Source organism: Pelodiscus sinensis, chromosome 2 (genome assembly GCF_052426305.1).
Source record: "Pelodiscus sinensis isolate ZL-2025 chromosome 2, ASM5242630v1, whole genome shotgun sequence".
Classification (NCBI taxonomy): Eukaryota; Metazoa; Chordata; order Testudines; family Trionychidae; genus Pelodiscus; species Pelodiscus sinensis.
In genome coordinates, this window is record NC_143053.1 from 190,113,432 (window position 1) to 190,135,833 (window position 22,402).

Here is a 22,402-nt window from a genome sequence, read left to right on the forward strand (position 1 = left end):
TCTCCAGAAAGCCTTTGACAACATCCCTCACCAATGGCTCTTGAGTAAAGAAAGTTGTCATGTGATAAGAGGGAAGGTCCTTTCATGGATTAACAACTGGTTAAAAGACAGGAAACAAAGGGTAGGAATAAATGGTAAGTTTTCTGAGTGGAGAGAGGTAACTAGTGGGGTCCCCCAAGGGTCTGTCTTGAGATCAGTCCTATTCAACTCATTTACTCCTTTCTCTAGATCATTTATAAACAGTGAAGTGTCAAAATTTGCAGATGATACCAAACTGCTTAAGATAGTCAAGACCAAAGCAGGCTGTGAAGAGCTTCAAAAAGATCTCACCAAAATAAGTGATTGGGCAACAAAATGGCAAATGAAATTTAACATTGAGAAATGTAAAGTAATACACATTGGAAAAAATAATCCCAACTATTCATACAATATGATGGGAACTAATTTAGCTACAACTACTCAAGAGAGATTTTGGAGTCATTATGGATACTTCTCTGAAAACATCCACTCAATGTGAAGCAGCAGTCAAAAAAAGAAAATAGAATGTTAGGAATAATTAAAAAAGGGATAGAGAAAAAGACAAAATATCTTATTGCCTCCACATAAAACCATGATATGCTCACATCTTGAATACTGCATACAGATCTATCTCAAAAAAGATATATTGGCATAGGAAAAGATTCAGAGAAGGGCAACAAAAATTATTAGAAGTTTGTAATGGGTTCCATATGAAGAGAGATTAAAAAGACTTGGACTTTTTATCTTAGAAAAGAGGAGACTAAGGGGGTATATGATAGAGGTCTATAAAATCATGACTGTGCAGGAGAACGGATGGATGCAGAGTCTGGCAAGGAGGGAGGGTGCAGGCCACGGTGGGGGTAGGATGTCTGGCCAGGAGGGAGGGAGCAAAAGCAAGGGAAGGTGTAGTGTGTGGCCAGGAGGGAAAGTGCAGGAGAACGGATGGATGCAGAGTCTGGCAAGGAGGGAGGGTGCAGGCCACGGTGGGGGTAGGATGTCTGGCCAGGGAGAGGCTGCAAGAGTATCCTGGGTGTGCGGGGTCTTGGAGGAAGGTTACGTGAGGTGGGTGAGAGTGCAGGATCTGGACATGAGGACATGGAGGGGGGAGACTTGCTTGCTTTTGAACTCTGCGCGGCTCCCAGGCACGGCCTCACACTGCTCCCAATGGCCAGATTCCAGCCAATGGGAGCAGCAGGGAAAGCCTCAAGGCAGCAGGTCAGTGCACTGCTGTTTCCCCAGCCAGGGTAGAGAGAGGGGGAGTGGCAGTGTGCAGAGCCACCTCTGGCTCTGCTTCTTCCCAGCGAGGCGGATCCAGCAGGGAGGCTCGAGGCTCACCCTGACCCCTCCAAGAAAACCAGTGCTGTCATGCCAACCTCACGGGGGGGGGGGGGGGAGGGAAGAGGCCACAAGGCTGGAGCACCCATGCAGGCTCTCTGCTGCAGGGCGGGGGTGCTGGGGGCTGAGCTCGAGCCTCAGACTACAGTTTGAGAACCACTGCAATAGATGGATACAGGTGGACAAGGGAGCACAAGGAATCCATATAGTAGCCAGAGTTCTCAGCACCAGAAGCCTAATCACTGTAAATATTAATGCAAAGGATAGATTTAAGGAAAGACCTGAAAGTGGATAATGAGGTTTGTAGGGAACTCGTCCCAAAGATGAGGGGCAGCCTGAGAGAAAGCACAAAAGTATTTGTTTGAAAAATTAACAAGTGGGCAATGCAGCCTGGCATCACAGGTTGCTTGGAGATGAGGATCAACAGAAAAAGAGAGATGACAGTTGTGGCCAGTCCCCACCCTGTCTTGCTGATGACAAGAGTGCATGGCTGCCTTGGAGGTAGGTGATTCATAGTATTTCAGGGGGTAACTTAGAGCGAGATGCCAAGAGATGCACAGAAGGTGCTAAGTGCCCTCCTGTCCCAAATGAGAGTCTATAACAGTGGAGTATTTTCAGCAGCTTGCAGGACTGAGCTCTTCTAGAGTTAAGAATAACAGGAATAAATGCTAAGAACAAATAAGGTAGGAGAGAAAAAGTTCAGGAGAGATCACTGATTCAATGAATAATAGAAATGTCATGATTAATCAGTGTGAACCTGAACTTCAATTACATAACAGATTCATTATCTGATGATATACCTCATGTACCCACACCATAATATTCTCTTAATACACGACTTGAAATATCAATGGGCATTCTTATCTCCTCAAGATTTCCATTATAAACATCTTTTTAACACCACCTACCTGTCCACTAAGCATGTTTAATTATAGAGGTATTTGTTATAAGAAACAGTTAATAGATCATAGGGTATGAATATTATTTCTTAACAATTATGGAGTAATAAAAATGTTAAGGCGAGTCTGCATGAACATTCTAAGCTATAATTACTTTCTGATCGCAAGATCACTGAATGTATTGCTCCTGAACAGATTAGCAGCTTACTTAATTATATATTATACTATGTGGGCAAATTAATTGGCACTTTTAGATTGATGGGTTGAGTTCACGTTAAAAATGTATTTGACTTGGCTCCCTTTTCCTCCTGAAGTCAGAAATTAATTTTATAACTCAGCTGATAAACAATTGTGTGAAGCAAATACAAGAAAAGCTCAGTACGAGGAAAAAAAGCTATTATCTCTTTCCTCTATGCTTTGTATGTTGCTTCCAATCTTGGAAGTGTTTTGTGGAAAACACATGGGTTAGAATGAGAAATAGTTTTCATAGGAGAAGCACCATTAAAAAACAAACCCAAAATCCACCCAACCAACTAAAACAGCTGAATCCTGGTAAAGATTAAAAAGAGCTTTATGATTGCTTTGCTGCCACCATCCTTTACTTTGTAAACTATTCTGTCCTATCTACCTTTTCCTGATTCTCTCTCCTGTATCCCTTTTTTAGCATTAAGATGGACCATAATATGCTTTCATCTCCCCCACAAGCAATATACTGTATTCAAAAGGTAAATAAACATAAGCAAGATTTCATATGCAACTTAACATAAGAACAGAAATATTATGCAAGGTAATACAAATTGAACTCTGTCACTAAATAGCTAGATTTTACAAGTTAAGCCCTCGATTAACCAGGATACATTTTGGACATCCCAACAATTACTCATGAAACAGGCTCTAAAGACAGGTTTTCACTAATGTTCAGTCACATCATTAGGATTCTTTCAGGCAATAAAGAGAAATTATTAACAGTGTTTACTGACAAGTTTTCTATTCACCTCTACACTGCTTCAGATGACAGTTTAATTGCTGTAGTGTACATGAGACAAAAACATTTTTAGTACTGCTACAAGGCTTGAAACTGTTCCATGATATCTCAAAACACATTTTCTGTAACAGTGTGGAAAAATATTTTGTCCCAGCAACTAAACTCTTTTCAGCAGCATACTTAAGCTGCATTTACTCTAGCAAAATCATTGTTTTTCTAGTGCAGATTGATTGAAATACCAGCTCTACTCTCAAAACTGATTCTGAACTGGAAGTGTCCATCATAGCTATGCACTGAAGCAGATTTCAGAAGGACTGATAAACACTAGACACAAAAGGCCAATGTCACATATTTGCTTAGCTGTTTCTCTATACCAGGGCTATGCAAAATATGGCCCAAGCTGCCAGTTTGGAACATGGACACAGCTGGGAGCCTCAGGCAAGCTCCCTGCCTGCCCCACACTCTGCATGCCACTCAGAAAAGTGGCTGCGGAGCCATTTGTCTTTGAACAGCTGTGAGCACCCCTCCCATCAGGCTGGCAGCTACTCTCACACCCACATGGCCCCTGCAGGAGGTGCGAGGGCAGGGCTGGAAGGGAGCCTGCCTGAGAAACCTTCTGGGCTGCTGGCTAGAAGTCACCCAGGTAAGTCTTCTGACTACAGCCTGCCTCTGGCACCCCAATACCTCCCTCCCCCAACCCTCTGCCCCTTCCTGCCTCCCAACCCCAAATAACCAAACCCTCTGCCCCCAGACTCCCTCCCTGACCCTGTACCCCAAACCCCTGCCCCCCTTCCTACACCCCAGTTCTCTGCCCCAGGTCACAACCACCTCCTTCATCCAGTCTCCATCCTAGACCCCACATCTCCTCAATTAATATCATGGAAGAGTACGGCCCTTTACTACTTTCTGAATTCTTGGACTGGTCCCCTCATAAAAAATGATTTCCCATCTCTGTCCTACACAATACAGGAATATAAACTCCAAACTGAAAGAGACAAAGTGTTCACTTAATCAGTACCTGCTTCTTACATTGGTCAGTTGTGGATGCTTAAGGAAATGCATAAATCCTCCCATAACACATTTAATTCGGCAGAGCTATACCAAGAAAAATGTATTATTGACCTCAGATGGTGAGGTAAGGGGTGGGCGGTAATTATTTCCTAGCTAGTGACTGCAGATGCTGTTCTTGTTTATGTAAATTTCTAATTCTTTTCCTGAAATATATGGTGAGAAAGGTATTGTCCCAGATTGATGGCTCTGTAAATATATTTCTCTTTGAAGAGAAATGAGAAACAGATTGTCTAGAGAGCACTATATCATTTTAAAGGCATTCATTCCCTTTTTCATCCTGTCATGTTCAGGCCTTCCCAAACCCTTCCAAAGGCTGCCAAATCTTAGTAGACAGAGAACAGGATACAGTGGAGACTTACACCATTCCACATCTGGTTAAAGTAGGAGACTACTGTGATCATCGTTTAAGAATGCATTTAAATATGTTATTGACAAATTTTACACCAGCATGACAATGGCCTCTTCCCCTAATGGTCATTTCCCAGATCATCATGCAGCCAACATATCCAGCCTTCCCCAGACACCATTCACAGTGAAAAGGAAAGCAAACAAGATAAAACATATACAAGTAAAATGAGACAGAAGTAGTAATAAGGTACAGTCTACGTTTAAGCAGCTGCTAGCCTAGTTAGCACAATGTTTATAAAGTAAGACTATTTGGGAAAAAAAACCAATGAAGTGCACGTATCAGTTATTCAAGTGACAAGAGAAGAAATCAGAAAAACATTATTGTAATTAGGCTGGGGAAGCTGCGCTGATAAGAAAGTCAGTGAGGAAGCCATCAGCATCCCAACTTGAAGGAAATATTCAGGAAGAAACACAGTAGACACTAGAAAAACTGCTCAAAAGGCTACCTCAAGATTTCCAAAAACGGGGGAATTGGCATAGGCCCAGTGTAAACAGACCCACTGTAGGAAGCATAGTCAGGAGCTGTTGCATCTACCCAATCTCTGGTCAGCATGATGGGGAATGACATCAGTCAGTGCAAATGAAAGCAAATAAAGGTTGTTGGGACAACAGGGCCTACAAATGTACCCCAATTGTGAGCTGAGCTGTAAAAGAATGTTAAACTTCATAAGATGGTGCAGTAACCTATAACAAAATTTTGATGTGGAAAAGAAGAAAAGGGATACCAAATAACTGGATTGTCTAAACAAAAAGGCAGAGTTGATCCTTGTATAAATAATTACTTGTTAAATTATGCTTGTTAAAATGTGGAGTCAGAAGTTAATGAGCTAAACTGAATGCCCGATATTAGGACTAATAGGCGGTCAAAGTAATGAGGGGGTGTGCTACTCCACCCATCACTCCTTTTAAGTTCTTAATAGAAAAAGATTCTGTGGCGAAAGTATATAAGAACAAAAGAAAGAATGCTCCAGAAGAACAAATGGAGCTACAAACCAATGGCTTCCTCACAATGGCTGCCACTCCTATTTTCTGGAACTTCATCAGTCTGATCCTGACCAGAATGGGGCAATGAGAGAGGGGGACTTAAGTGACATCACCCTCCCTGCCAGCTCCAGTTGAATTCTAAACACCACCTGGGATGACAAAAACAATGAGGAGTCTTGTGGCACCTTAAAGACTAACAAATTTATGTGGGCATAAGCATTCATGGCCAGGAACCCACATCTATCTTCAGTTTGGCAGGTACATACATTCAATGGCGAGTGTGTTAAATTACTAAGTGAGAGAACAGTGCTAACAGAGTCAATTGAATCAGGGTGGATGTGGCCCATTCACAACAGTCAATGAGAAGGTGTTAATACCAAAAGAGGGGAAATTGTTTTGTAGTGAGCTAGCCACTCCCAGTCTTATAATGTCAAGTTTGCACATGAATCCCAGCTCCACAATTTCATGTTGAAGTCTGTTTTTGAAGGGTTTTTGCTGAAGTGTGGCAATTTGCAGGTCTGTTACTAAGTGTCCAAGGAGACTGTATGTTTGCTCAGAAATAGTCACTATGTATATTTAGTAAGTTAAAGTCTTATTCCAAGAAAAATACATAACATTTTCCACAGCCTTCTCTCTATGTGCATATTCCCTTCCAGTACTGTGAAATTCAACCTTTCACTACTGTACAGAAATTGGCATTATAATCACTAATTTCTGGTCTGAGTTCTTAACAGAATTAAGTCTTTTTCAGGATGATATGTATCATTTCTTTAGTTAACTTTATTTCATCTGAGTGATTTTTACCTATGAAAGTTCATGCCCAAATAAGTCTGTTAGGGCATATCTACACAGCAGGGCAAAAGTCAAATTAAGCTACTCAGCTTCAGCTACATCAATTGCGTAGCTGAAGTCTATTAGCTTAATTCGGCTTCTGGCACTGTCTTCACAGCAGAAAGCTGAAGGAAGAACACTTTCTTCGACTTCCCTTATTCCTTGTGAAATGAGGGTTACAAGTGTTGGAGTAAGAAGTCCTCTGACTCACCATTATTTCAAAATAATGGCTTGCTGTGTAGATTCACTTTTATCAGAATAACGTCAGTAGACATGCTGCTGTGTAGACATGCCCTTAGTATTTAAGGTGCCACAGGAGTCGTTGGTTTCGCACATACAGGCTAACCCCTCAGACTCATTTCTCTAAGGCTATGTCTACTCTGGGAAGGTTTGGCAACAAAGTGCTGTCAAAATGCAAAAGTGAAAACAGGTTAAACTGGTTTTTCTGCCTACTATTATTGACATTTCATGGCCACATTGCTCTATTTGTTAACAGGGGTGGTAGCAAAGTAATGTGGGTAAGCATCCCACCATATAATGTTGTGGGAAGGGAGAGCTGATCCATGTGCTTCTTGGGATTCCCTCACTCCCACAACATTCTCAGCTGCTGGGAGGAGCATCAGGAGTAGCTCTGTGCTCTCCGTGCTGAGGAATGTCAAAGCAGTACAGCAGTCTCTCTAGCCCTCCTCCTGCAGTAGCAGTCTGGAATGCTTGTTTTGCCCTGCTAGAAACACAGCAGCAGGCAATGCTTTTTGTTCCCCAAACAGAGTAGCTCATTCAGCTGTCAGATGCTTCCCGGATGTTTGAAATGGGAGGAGCACACGCTTGCAGGGCAGCAGAGATCCCAAAAGACTGAATGCAGCCATTCAAATGTCAGTGGTTGAATAATAAGATTAAACATGCTGAAGGTTTTTTAATACAGTTAGTCCTGCCAACTTGCAGTATGGCACGGTACTACTATTCTGTGTGTACATATCACATTTTAGTTTTCCAGAGAAAGCTTGGACGCATCTCAGTCACTCACACAGAAACTTGAACTTTGTGCCTCATGTTCAATTTGTACACTTTCCATTTTTTCTTTCCAAATATTCTAAATATTTTTCCTACATGGATTACTCTTGAAATTCAATAGTGAAAATTTCTCTCTCTATACTCCCACTTACAGTATGCACAAGCTGTTAAACAGAATTAGTCCACACTTACCTTCTATGTCAGGCATCATAGGTCAGCAAAACTTTTTCAGCAGAATATCAAAACACAATAGGCCAATAACTTCCTAGTTACAAAACATAACTAAAAGCCTGTCTAGTAAGTAACAAAGAAAGATGTGTTGGTAGCACAAATATAACACATAGGAATGCAATTTGGAAAGTATTTTTATTTTGGTTTATAGGATTATAATATATTCCTTTTCAAATCTACAGTAGATGTGGAGACAGATGCAAACCTGGATTTTAACAGTTTCTGTACCAGGGCTGGGAAAGATGCAGCCCCCTAAGCTACCAGATCCAGCCCGCGGACACAGCAGGGGATATCAGGCAGACTCCCTGCTTCTCCTGAGCCCCTCCCACACTGCTCAGAAAAGTGGCTGCTGCAGCCATTTCTCTCTCTCAACTGTGAGCCCAAGGAGGGGGGAGCGGTGCTTCACGGGCTGCTCCCACCCCCAGCACAATCCCATTGGCCAGATATTGGCCAATGGGAGCTGCCCGTTTGAAGACTGCAGTGCGTGAAGTATCCTCCTCACCTCAGGCTCTTAGTTCCTATCACACATGGCCCCTGCAGCTGTGCAGAGAGCGGGGTAGGTAGGGAAGCTGCCTGAGAACACTGCTGGGCTGCTGACTGGGAGTCATCCAGATAAGTCTCCTGGTCAGAACCTGCCTCTGGCACTCCATCCCCTCTTCTTTCCCCCAACCCTCTGCTCCCCACACTTACCCCCCTACCCCACATAAACCAAACCCTTTGTACTCCTCCTGAACCCATAACCCCTCCAAAACCACGCACCCCAAGTCCCTGCCCAAGGCCACATCCCAAACCCCTGTATCTCTCCTGCACCCCATACCCTGTCCTAGGTCCACTTACAACCCAAACCCCTGCATCCCAATCCCCTGCCCCATGTCACAACCCAAATCCCTGCAGCCCAGTCCAGTGTGTCAGATCACAGCTGCCTCCTTCACCCAAACTCCCTCCCAGATCCCAATGCCTTACCTCAGGCTCCCTTTTGCACCCAACCTTCATCCCAGACCCTGCATCTCCATTAATATCGTGAAAGAGTGCAGCCCTCGACCTCTTTCCAAAATCTTGGAGTGTCCCCCTCCCATCAAAAAATATTGCCCACCCCTGGGCAATGAGACAGGACTCAGGGTAAAGAAATATTTCCACAGTGGAGGGCTGTGGCAATACAAGCCACCTGCAATCTCCTGTATACTGAAGGGGGAGGGTACACAGGGCTACCAAGGCTTTAGAAAGGGTTGTTCATGGTTTGTGAGGCGTGTGACCATAGCACCTGGAGATGTGCTGAATAGGTGCAACAAATGGCTTTTCACTTATATATGGAAGGAATGCAGCATGAAAAATTTGCAAAGTCCAAGAAGCCATAGGGAAAGCAAGCTGAATCCCAGGGAGATGATGCAGAGAGCCAAAGCCCTGTCGGGTGCTCCTTAACCTTCCCTTCCCTGCCAGCAGCAATCTCCACAAACAGCAATGCAGCCTAAGCTCTCCACACACATGGTCAGTTTACCCCTTATTTCTAATGAGGGCAGAAAATGTACACACAATGGGCATTTACTCCGGTTGAAATGTCACAAAGACAAGCAGGGCATTGGTTTCCACCCCTCCCAAACTGTGGATGGATACTTAACCAAGAAAATTTGCCCTTCAGGAGGTACATACACAAGGTATGTGGTGATCTGCAAATTCCCTACGGCTATCTACTTCTGAGCTGCTCACTCCAGTTCCACACACACTGTCACCTTTCCCATGCCTACAGCAATGAAGAGGAGAATCTGTGCCCTACGCTCCTTCTTATACACTGAAGTCCAGAGTATGTACAGGAGAAGAGATTAAAGTAGATCAAAAGAGTCTATATGTTTTATTTTGTTCAAATAACAGAATTTTTAAAAGACAACCTCTCTTTGGGATTACAAGAACTACATTGAATGCCGTAAACATTTCTTATTAACTACATATTAACGCTTTGGTAAAGCAGACACAGAATTACCTGCAATAATCCAATGAAGCAAAGGAATGAGTCATCAGTCTGCTAGCTGAATAATAAGCTACATTGTAAATTCAGATGGAGGTAAGCATAGTAAAGAATGAAAAGCCAGTTCATGAAATTATACCTCTGAGAAAGTGTCTAGAAAGGTAACTCATAAACATACCTATCTAGCCTAGAATTAAGCAGTTTAAAGGAAATCCAGAGGGGTGGAGATGAGGGGCATGCACAGAAAAGCCCTATGAGATAAAAGGATAAACCTTTTCAAATTCTATTTCAGGAATATAATTTTCTATTACTTGTGGTAGGCTGGTTTACACATTCGATAGAAAGAATGCACCATTATCTATTCAATTTAGTAAGCAATTTGAATAATTTCTGTCCCTATTAACATCTATCCAATTTTTTCCACAAAAGAAAAAAAGCTAAAAAGGAAAATAATTCAAGTATCTTCTCTAATTCTGTAGTCAAGAAAAAAAACAACAGTTTTTTTCTTTGAAAGTAGTAAGAATCTATTCTGATAACTCATTACACCAGAATATTTCTAACACTGTCAGAAAAAAGCTCAAGTTCTGCTTTCAGTTTCAGTGATCTAAATATTGAATAATTCCATGATTAGAGTTTATTATGCCAAGTTTAGCAAGGTAACAGTGCAAAACTTAGCCCAGCAGGTTCTTACTTTCATCACTATTGGTGATGCAGCCCAACATTTAGATGCTCTATTAGATCATGCAGCTCAAAATTTCAATGGTGCATGGAAGGGGGAATGATTGCCCATTTCAGGAAAAAATAACAGTGTATGTTGGTTTCACATCTACTTAGAATTTACCTCTCCTTCCACAAAGCACGAATATGTATTAATTTTCTTAGGAGTTAAAATTGTTTAAAATCAAATCCCACAAGCAAAATTACTGAATAAATCAACAAAACACCATCAACACATGCCTTAATATGGAAATCTCACACTACCCAAAGGGACTCAGACTCCTCACTACCACAGCAAATCCATCTGTTCTTTCAACAACTAACAAACCACACAGCCCACACCAAAATCCTTTGCTTTGCACAAATGCTGCACCTTCATCCTGACCTCTTACTTGTTCCCATGAAGAAATAACTGATTTGACTTTACCAGTCTGTTACAATTCCAAGGTGAGCTGCACCTTTGAGCCCCTCACTCGCTCTCTCCATGAGCACCAGGTCCATGCCTGTAATTTTCTCAAAACAGAACCCTGTTTCAGGCTGGATGTCCTGCAGACCAAAGCTAACAAAGGCCAATTTAAATCTTTGTTACCCATCAGGCAACAACATAACCACCAAACCCCAGAGAGAGAGACCCTTTAAAAATTAACAACAGTTATCTCCCTTATTCTTCACACCATTATATAGCATGTTTCTCCTTGTTCACACCTCTTTGATACTCTAAGCACCAACAGTGAAACACTGAATCCATAGCCCTTTTTTTGCTAAATTATGATGGCAGCACATTTATCATACAGAGATATCTAGCAACCCTGTCACATACATGCAATAAAATTGTACCAAATTACTACTAAACCATCTTCAGTGCAGAGCATGTGGCAAGCTTTAACTTGCCATATCATTTTGTAGACACGGGGAAGCAGTATGGGATTATCATTCATTCCTGTCCATAGAACACGGAATCACAGAATACTAGAACTGGAAGGGACCTGGAGAGGTCATCGAGTCCAGTTCCCTGCCCTCACTGCAGGACCAAGCACTGTCTAGATCATCCCTGACAGGTGTCTGTCTAACCTATTCTTAAATACCTCCAGTGATGGAGATTCCACAACACACACCCCCATTGGCAATTTATTCCATTGTTTAACCTCCCTGATAGATAAGACCCAACCCAAACCCCTGCAACCCCAGGTCACAACCCCTTCCTGTCCTAGGTCACAATACAGCCCCTGCACTGCAGTCCAGTGCCCTAGACTGTCATCTCACATTTAGCTTCTGGTCCATTATGACACTCAGACTTCCTTCCACAATATTCCTTCCTATGCAGTCATTTCCGATTTTGTATGTGTTCAACTGATTGTCCTTCATAAGTGGAGTACTTTGCATGTGTCCTTATTGAATTTCTTCCTGTTTACCTCAGGCTATTCTTCCAGTTTGCCCAGATCATTTTGAATTATATTCTATCCTCCAAAGTACTTGCAAGCCCTCCCATCTGCAGTATAAGTATACTCTCTATGCCATTATCTAAATCACTGATGAAAATGTTGAAGAGAACTGGACCCAAAACTAATCCATGTGGGATCCCACTCATTATGCCCTTCCAGCATGACTATGAACCATTAATAATTATTTTCTGGAAATAGTTTTCCAAATAATTATGAACCCACCTTATAATAGCTCCATCTAGGCTGTATTTCCCTAGTTTGTTTACGAGATAGTCATCCAAGACATCATAGACTGGCATGATTTTCCGGAAATGCTTTTAACGGAAAAGTTTTCCATTAAAAGCATTTTCGGAACAGAGCATCTAGATTGGCACGGACGCTTTTCCGCAAAAGCACTTTTTGCAGAAAAGCGTCCGTGGCCAATCTAGAAGCGCTTTTCCGCAAAAAAGCCCTGATCACCATTTTCACGATCGGGGCTTTTTTGCGGAAAACAAATTTTAGCTGTCTACACTAGCCCTTTTGCGCAACGGGAGCAGCATAGAATTTCCGCAAAAAGCACTGATTTCTTACAGTAGGAAGTTAGTGCTTTTGTGGAAATTCAAGCGGCCAGTGTAGACAGCTGGCAAGTTTTTCCAGAAAAGCGGCTGATTTTCCGGAAAAACTAGCCAGTCTAGACACAGCCAAGATGTATATTCCAGCACTTTCCTTCTATCCACAAGGTTTGTTCCCATGTCAATGAAAGCTATCAGGTAGGTTTGACATGATTTGTTCTTGATAAATCCAAGCTGTTTATCACATTATTATATTCTAAATGTTTGCATACTGATTACTTTATTATTTTCTCCATAGGATTACCAGATGATTTCAAAAAAATACTGGACACACTTGATCTCAGACAGAGGAGGGGCTGGCTGGGAGGGGGGAGTGGAAGTGGGAGGGGGGAACTGGCCAGAGGGAAGCAGGGCTGGCCAGGAGAGGGTTGGGGGGAGTAGGGCTGGCCTGGGGAGATCGGGGGAAGGAGGGCCTGGCCAGTGGGAGGGTGGGAACTGGCTGGCAGGGAGCGGGACTGGCCTGGGCGCATGCAGATCCTGGAGTGCTGCCTGTCCCGCGCATGGTCCTGGCAGGGTGCACGGGCGAGTCAGGCCCTGGGGATTCCATCCCCCCTCCCCTCCTCTCTACTGGGTAGTTGTGTACTGCCTCGCTGGTAGATACGCTCACACAGTGTGAGAATGTCTACCAGCCAGACAGTATGCAACTACATACTGATACATATGATAGTAATAAAACTTAATTAGAAAATGTATATGTCCGGTATTTTCTCAATTTGTTTCCCGGGCAGAAAGCTCAAATACCGGACTGTTCGGTTCAAAACCGGACATCTGGCAACCCTATTTCTCCATTATGTGGACACAGAATTTAAACTGACTGGTCTGCAATTCTTTGGGTTGTTCTTATTTCCCTTTTCTTAAATAGTCATTATATTTGTTTTTCCAATCTTCTGAAAAAACAAAACAAAGAAGTCATTAAGCACCTCTGCCATTTCCACATTTTCTATTGTTGCTCTTCCCTCTCCCAGTGAAGTAACCGGTAAGCTGTCCTTGGTCTTCCTCTTGCTTTTAATGTATTTGTGGTATGTTTTCTTGTGTCTCTAGCTAGTTTGAGCTCATTTTGTGCCTTGGCCTTTTTGTTTTATTTATTTAGTTAGTTTAAAATAGTTTTACCTTGATTCTCTATTTCAAATATTCAATGCGGCTTACAAATTTTTAAAAAACACAGTAAATAAAGTAAAATATAGGACCCCAAAGAGTGGAGGGGGAGGGGAGAATAAAACGCCACAAGAGGGACAAACACACAACTAAACACCAATAAAAGCACAAGTAAAAAGGGTAGCCTTGGTCTGGCACCAAAACAATGCCAACATTGGCATTAAGCAAATGTCCCCAGGGAGAGAATTCCATAGCCTAAGGGCAAAGGCTGAGAAGGCTCTGCTTCGCGAAGAGGTCAACCTTATCTCCATAAGTGGAGGAACATGGAGTAGAGTCTCCCAGGCTGACATCAATCCCAGGGGAGGTTTGTACAGTATAGGAGAGACGGTCTTTTAAATACCCCGGTTCAAACCCATTTTAATTTTATCTCTACATATTGTGTTATTTGTTTACATTTATCCTTTGTCATTGACCTAGTTTCCACTTTTTGAAGGAGTCTTTTTTCATTTTTCAGTCATTGAAGATCTCCTGGTTAAATCAGGATGGTCTCTTATCATACTTCCTAGTTTTACTATGCAATAGGATAGCTTGTACTTGTGCCCTTAATAATGTATCTTTGAAGAGCTATCAGCTGTCTTCAATTGTTTTTCCTCTTAGACAGGCTTCCCAGGGGATTTTACCTATCAACTCCCTGAGTCTACTGAAATCTGCCTTCCTGAAATCCACTGTCTTTATTTTACTGTGCGCCCCCGACCATTCCTTAACATCATGAACTTTACCATTTCATGATCACTCTCATTCAAACTGCCCTCCACTTTTAAATTTTCAACTAGTTCCTCTGTTTGTCAAAATCAAATCTAGAATATTCATTCCCCCAGTAGCGTCTTCCGCCTTCTGAAATAAAAAATTATCTCCAGTACATTCTAAAAACTTGTTGAATAATCTGACAAGTTATTTACTCTGCTGTGTTATTTTTCCAACAGATGTCCAAGTTATTGAAGTCATACTTCACCGCTAAGTCCTGTGCTTTGGATGATTTTGTTAGTTTAAAAAAAAAAAAAAAAAAACTTCATCCACCACCTTTTCCTGTTTAGCTGATCTGTAATAGACCCCCAACATGACATCACCCTTTGTATTTACCCCTTTTATCATTGCCTGGAGACTTTTAACAAATCTGTCTCCTTGAATCACAAAGCATATTAGCCAGGGTGGATAACAAAAAAAAAATCAATGATTTTTAAAAAATTAATGTATTTTTTCTTTAAATTTACTTTCCTTTTAACATAAATTCTTTAAAGCCATATTTGAAATTGTGATACCCCGCCTGGAGAGCTAAACTTACTATAATTAAGCTCATTTAAATTAAATTTTAAAAAGTTTTGCTGCTGAAGTTTTAAAGAAAGTCAAATCACAGAATAGGGACAAGTTACTGACTAAGCACATACAGTAAATACTAAACTTCCTTTAACAGCAATAGACTCTTTAGCAGGTGCAGAGAGACTATTTCTTCAGTCTATTCAATTTGATCATTTCAATAATTAGTTCATTCAAAGTTAAGAAACAGGAAAGCTTGTTTTCTCTTCCAATCTATTCATAAAAACAAGGCCAAGAAGATAAGATGTAGTAGTTCATAAATCTTGAAGGGCATAGTGACCAGAAACAATCAGTTTAATTCATTAACTACAGATAGTACTTTATTAAAAAACCATTTAGTTGTAATGCATAACATGCTTTGATCCACATAGGGCTTTTTATGCAACCAAAACATTTAATATTGTTTTAATTTAAATACAATTATTTGAAAGTGCTATTTTTGTGCATTTTAATTGAATTCCAATTTACATCCAAATGCAGGTTGGCACAAAAAAAGTAAAAAAAAAAAAAGAGTCATCTGGTTTAAAAAAAAAAAGTGAAATTCACCATTTTCTAACAGAATAAAAATGTGAAAATTAAGACTCTGAATAAGTACACTGAGCTTAAATAAATGTGCACGTAAGCAGTGTCTTTCTGGTAAGACAAAATAAATTTCAAATTTAGCACAAAGGCTGTATTTAGTAGTAAATCAACAAGTTTTAATGGTTACCAATCAATGACATACAACCTTTCTTTAGGAAAATAAATTTAAAAAGTACAAAAGGAAAACAGGATTAAAATAGGTACCTTAAATCAAGATGATTTGCTTACTGATTCAGATTGTGATTCCAACTGGTGATTTTAAATCATTCCACCCTGATATTAGCTGTACATTTTCCTTTTTGCAGTATCTGTATTATGTAACCCCAAAAAATGAGATTTCAGAGTGCAAAAGTAGAGCATATCAGAATTACATCAATAGATCAATAACACCTTCTTGTATACTCGCTTGTGAATTAATGACTGATCTATCACCAGGTACACAATGGTACAATGTACATTTATGTTCATGTTCTCTTTGAAATCAGTGCTACATGATACAATTAGTTTTACAATTCTCAGTAAATCTATTCTCTTGACATGGGGCCAACAGAATTGGCAGATCCCTGAACAAGGTGTGAGGGGCCTCCCAGAAGGGACAGGTCCTCAGATGGAAGGAACATGGCTGGAGACAGCTAGCCCTCAATGCCACCCACAAGCTAGGTCTATACTTGCAGCTTCTTGCATGAGAAATATGCAAATGAGGCTAAGCGTGGAATATCACCGAGCCTCATTTGTATACCTAATGAGCCGCCATTTTTGCAGACGAGGCTCTTGCACCAGAAGGAGCTGTCTACACTGCCCCTTCTTGCGCAAATAAAACCCTCTTGCACAATGCCGTTATTCCTGAAAATAATCAACATAGCGGCATTGTGCAAGAGGGTTTTTCTTGCACAAGAAGGGGCAGTGTAGACAGCTCCATCTGGCGCAAGAGCCTCTTCTGCAAAAATGGAGGCTCATTAGATATGCAAATGAGGCTCAGCAATATTCCACATTTAGCCCCATTTGCAGGGCTCAACAAACAGGCTGATTCTACTCGCCCCTAGAGAGTAGATTTCAGCCGGTCGCTCCGTGCACCCCATTCACCGGTGCTGTGCGCATGCGCAGTGCCAGTCTGGCGCATATGCGGTCCAGGGCTGGTGAGTAGCTCTCACCGCGGTTTGTCAAGCCCTGCTCATTTGCATATTTCTCGCAGAAGAAGCCGCGAGTGTAGACATAGCCACAGTGTGCCATACGGGGCTGTGGAATCAATTTAAAGGGCCCAGAACTCAGACTGTTGCTGCAGTAGTGGTGGCTGGGAGCCCTGGACTCTTTTGAATCACTAGGGCAACTGCCCCCTTCCCTTCGCAAAGGTGGGCCTGCCTTGACATAGACAGAAAATGGAAAACAGATTTAGCCAGCTAAAAGTGCAGTGTTATCGAAAGAACTTGAACATCTAGGGCAAGCTGCTGGCAATTTTTATTATCTAGAGGGTATTGTCAATTATTTCTTTTGGATTTTGAGGATTTCTCCTTATCCATTGTCTCTTTCTTGTTGACAGTTATTTCCTCCTTTTACTTTGCATTCCAATCCTTCCTTTCAATCTTTCACATTCTTGTCTCAATTTATTCCCTTTATTTTCTAAGCGTGTATAGTGGCTCTCCCCCATCCACTTATTTCTGCCATGCATCCAAAGAATGCCAATGATCATTCCCCTGTGTCAATGATTCTCAAACTTTTTGGGACATGGATCTCCTGGCTCAATGTAAATCTTTCCGTGGACCACCAGTTGCTAATGGAAACTGGTTTAATTAAAATTATTAAACAAATTAAGTGCTTTAACTTTCTCATGTTAGTGTATCAAACTTCATTTTAAATAAAATAAATTATTAATTTATGTCCAACACAAAAGGTTTCAATGTTTTCTTTATTTATGGCAGGTGTGGAGAACCTTTCTTGCATCAGGGGTCACTGACCCACAGAAAAAAAAAAATCACACAAATGAAAAGAAAATACCTTCTCCAAAACCCCCCCAACCTTCACTGAGGTGGCCTCCAATGGAGATGGGGGAAGGATGCCCCTGGGAATAGGGCTGGGGTCAAGGTGGCTCAGGGGAGGAGGGGACCAACCGAAGAATGTGCCACTCTTACCATGGCGGTGGCACTCCACCTGTAGCTCCACAGGCCGCGCATGGGGGTGTGTGTGAGTTTGCTTTCTTCACCTCTCTGCCTGCTGGTTGGATCTGGTGCTAAGCCTCACAGCTGTGCGCCAACTGTGAGGCTACCGTGGCAGCATGGGCTCCCAGTTGCATGGGGGGGAAGGAAGGAGGGAGAAGAGAGCTTCCATCGCAGACTACCTGGGAGGCATCCATGGACCGCACTTTGAAAACCACTGCCCTACGTGAATGGCTGGACTAATTTTGAGGTGGAGAATTCAGATGGTTCTTTATGATATATTCAAACTGAGATGCACAAATACTGCTGAGCACACCCATGTTTATATAAAATGTGAATATGTATGATTTTTACATCTTATCTGGTCTCCTGTTAGAGAAGTGGAGTCCTATTTCCTTTGTTGGTGTGACAGATAGGAGGCGTACTACCCTTTTCTAGACAGCCCAACATTCAGTAACTAAATTGCCTGCACTGGGTTAAACCCCGAACAGTGGGTATCCAGAAAGTGTTGGTAGGAGAGCCGAAAGTAAGAGAGTGAGAAGTCTGAAACGAAATAGGTTTTGCCTGACCCAGTTTCTTTTGTGTATGAGTTCAAAATAGGAAGTTGGGAGAGAGATGAAGACATGAGATCTAGAAGACATAAGTCCTCTTTAAGACTATGATCTGATTCTTGTATCCTAGAAGGCAGGACATCTGTGCATGTGCCTAAGACTGTAGGTCAGCTATTTAGAGATCACAGTTTCTTTTAAGATCACTCCTCAGAGAGGATTAAAGAGCTTGGGGTTACTTTCAGGATGAAATTCCCAAGTGCATCTTTCTGGCTTTCGGGGGGGGGTTTGCATTTGGGTGGTGGCAATGTACCATGTAAGGTCAGAGAATCTGTGACCTTGGGGAGTTTGATAGCAAATGCCTTTTGGGACAAGGTATTTTAAGGTCTCTCGTGGGCCCCCACCTTCTGCACTTGCAGTGCCAGAGTGGGAAACAGTCTTGACAGTTGGGATCCAGGCATTGCTGCAAGTGCTTGACAAAGTTTTCTATGGGACAGCAGTCAAAGTAATAGGGCTACAATGGTTGAAGAACTAGAAGGGTTCGGTACATTCAGGGGAATTTTAGGATTTATGTAGCACTTTACAAGTGTTAATTTCTTAATCTTCTCAAAAGAAAGTTTATATACCTGTACAGTAACAGGAGTTACCTGTATGGTCCCTATCTGTATTTCACTTGAGGGACATGCAAGCACTACGTGAGTTTAAAACCAGATATTTCTTGTACCACGGAGTGGGCAAGCCAGTCTCCGCAGGCCACATCTGGCCCGCCAAGCCAGTGGATCTGGCCTGTAGCCACCCTGCCACTACCCCACCCTCAGGCCAATCGAGACCCAGGGACAAGGGAGTGTGAAAAGTCTCCCAGGGGTGTGCGTCAGCAGAGGGAACCGCCAGCTTTTTTAAAACAGCCTGTGGTTCTCTCTAGCCTACAGACCCAGATTGGCCTGGGGGCACGGGCAGAGCACAAAGTCTCCTTCCACTGCCGTGCCTAGAGGGAATCAGCAGCTGTTTTAAAACAGCTGGTTATTCTCTCAAGGCATTGGAGGTGGGGGGCAAAGATTTCATGCACTCCCCCACCCACAGGCCAATTAGGGTCTGTGGCCAGGGAACACGAGAAGTCTCCTGGCCACACCCCTTCCACCCGAGGCTCTACCCCTTCCAGAGTGGCCTGGGGACACTTCAGAAGTTTATGAAGTGGCCCCCTTTTTTAAATTATTGCCTACCCCCTGTTCCAGCAGTTTATTTTGGTCCATACATGTGGGCTCCAAACTGAGTGCATACCACCTTTCCTAGTTGTTTTTCTATCACAATACAGCCCCCTAGGAAGATAAGGCTGTGCAGCAGAGGGGAAGGATGGTAGATAATAGAATACAGATAGGGATACTCCTCTTGAAGAATTTTAGTTACTATACAAGGTAACTAACCTCTCTTCTTTGAGTGATGATTCACACGTGTATTCCACTTGTCACTTGAGGTGACAAAGCATTGAGGATGGTGCTTGATTACCTAGATTACCTACTAGAGGACTACCAAACTAAGTATCTGCTGTAGAAGATTGTACAAGGGAATAATTCTTTGCAAAAACGGGAACAAGGCCCGATATTGCTGCTCTACATATTTCCAGAAGAGGGACATCTTGAAGTAAAGCTACTGATGCAGCCTGGTTTTTGGTCAAGTGAGTTCTCACATCTTGTGAAGGAGGGGCTAACCGTTAGATCATAAGAAAGCAGGATGCAGCACAAAATCCATTTGGAAAGTCTCTGTGAGGAGATCACTTCCTCTCATGTATGGTGCAAAGATGACAACTTAAGAGATTTTCTGAAAGATTTTGTCCTCTTCGAGTAAAATGCCATAACTTGTTGGACATCTAGAGAATGTATTTTCTTTGTGCTTATTGGCGGTGTGCAGCTTTCGATGGAAGACAGAGAAGTGAATGACCTGATTCAGATGAAATTAGTTTGGAGATGAATTTGAGGTATAAGCTCAGGGAAAATGTTGTCCATATGGAAGACAGTATCCGGTGAAGCAGGAATAATGGCCTCCAGTTTCCTACTCGTCTGGAAGATTGGATGGCTTCAAGAAAGGCAAGCTTGGGCAAAGGACTATAAGGTTAAGACTTCAAAGGGCGCCTTCATTAATACCAAACAGGACTAGTGTTAGGTCAGGATAGCTTTCAGTAAGAGATGAAATCCATACTGCAATAGGATTGGCAAAGGTCAAATGGCTGTCCCAGCATAGAGTGGAAGGTGCTAAGAGAGCCTTGTGTGTGCACTTGGCAGCTGATAGTCCTTATGTTTTTAGAAAGAACAGGCAGTCAAGACCATAGGGATCATAGCATCCCTCTGAGTTTATCAAACGATGCTGGCACAAGATAGAAAATCCTTTCCATTCTGCATTTCCTCGTGAAAATGTTCCTGCTATTGTTAATGATGGATTGCAGTACAGGTTGGACCTCCCTTGTCTGGCACCCTTGGGAGCTGACCTGTCCCAAATGAGGGAATCTGCCGAATCGTAGTAGAGGGGTGTCCCCTGACACCAGCCTCCCAGGCTGCTCCCCCTCCCTTTACCTGGCTCCACTCCAGCCCCACTGACACTGGGCTCCAGCCTGCAGGGCTTGGACTTGGGCTCTGGTCTGCTGGGGCTCCCTGGGATGAAGTTCCCCAGCTGCCATGGCCCCATTTCTCCCGCACCTTCCTGGGAATCCCCAAGGACAGGGCTTGCTGGCTGTCCTGCTTCTGCTGAGCTCTGCTGGGGATCTCCAGAACAGGGTTTGCCGGCCGCCTGTCTCTGCTGCGCTATGCTGGGATCCCTAGGGACAGGGCTTGTTGGCTGCCCTACTTTTGCTGCTGGCTGCCCTGCCTGGCCAGGGCTCCCAGCTGGTTTGTTCTTCTGGGCTGGTTTGTTCTTACTGGACCACGGATGTTGCTGACCCAGAGAGTCCCAATTTTGGAGGTTCAACCTATAGCTCCAAGCATGACTCTTCTAGTGAAATTCCTATCATCCATTAAAATGTCACCCTGTTATATGGAAGAACAGTGGACTGCGGTATCAGATCTTCCTCTTTCCTGAGTCAGTATGTCTGAAAGAACTGAATATGGATGCACAGACACATGGAGAATGCTCAAGAACCAAAATTCCCTGGGGCACCTGCGAGCAATCAGGATCAACACTTGTTTTGTTTGATCACTCTCAGAACAGAGAGATGGGCACAAATGTTTATCTCACCTCTCCTGACCCCTGAACTTAAAATGTCCCCCCTCTGGAGTCATGGCCCTGAGTTCTTGAACCCTTGATACACAAAGAGGTTCCAAGATGGAATTCTGCACTAATGAAAGATGCTCCATACTCCTGGAGAAATCAAGTCCTGGAGAAATGTCTGTTGAGGCTGTCTGCTGACATGTTGTGCACACCCGACAGGTGCATTCTGAGAGGGTGATCTACTGGCAAATGCATCCATTCCAGAGATGGACAAATTTGATGCAAAGACCAATAGACCTTGATCCCCCTTCTTTTTTGATAAAATAAATTATTATCCAACATGCCTGCAATATGTACAGTCCAAATAAATGTCAGGAAGCCATTTACATTTAAAAAGTTAGGTACTCTCTTTGTACTAAGGCATTTACAGGTTTGCATACTTTGCACAGGTCCAAAAGGTTTATGTCCAACTGGAATTCTCAGTGGTCCATCTACCCTATGCAGATGGGCTCCCCACACTAATAGGGAAGTGTCTGTAATCAATCTTTTTGTGAGAGGTGAGGGATGAATGGCCCTCCCCCCCATACACACAGTCTCCCTGCTTTCTCTTCAGCGAGAAAGATAACAGAGTGGAGTGGAGTGAGATTAGTTTGTCCACATTGTGCTTGCTTGGCATGTAAACTGCCCATAATCAGGCCTACAGACACTGAAGATGAAGTCTTGTGAAGGGTGCAGGTAGGTCCATGAGGCCATGTGACCCAGAAGGATGGGAAAGGTTCAAATTGTCATCTGGGTGCTTAAATGAAACTGAATGGTGCGGTCCCTCATAGTTAGACCCTCGATGGATCTAAAAAAGACGAATTTATTCGAAAACAAAATTTTTTAAAGGATTTTTTATCTTGCTAAATAACAACGTTATACTTTTCAATAAATAAATCTGCTTGAATCTGAATAT

The 22,402-nt window shown here is 42.6% G+C and overlaps 1 protein-coding gene across 7 annotated transcripts in view; it reads right to left on the reverse strand.

Annotated features, from left to right (window-relative positions):
• The window catches only part of LRRC3B (leucine rich repeat containing 3B), an 84,783-nt gene that overhangs the window by 42,561 nt on the left and 19,820 nt on the right, over positions 1-22,402 (reverse strand). The window contains exon 2 of one of the 7 annotated variants that reach the window (XM_089776622.1): positions 15,759-15,862. The exons of 5 other annotated variants lie outside the window; for them this stretch is intronic. The gene's annotated coding sequence lies outside the window, so the exon portion shown is untranslated. Of the gene's footprint in view, positions 1-5,162; positions 6,670-15,758; positions 15,863-22,402 lie in introns of those variants that run through there. One more of the 7 variants, XM_089776625.1, reaches the window with a different exon arrangement.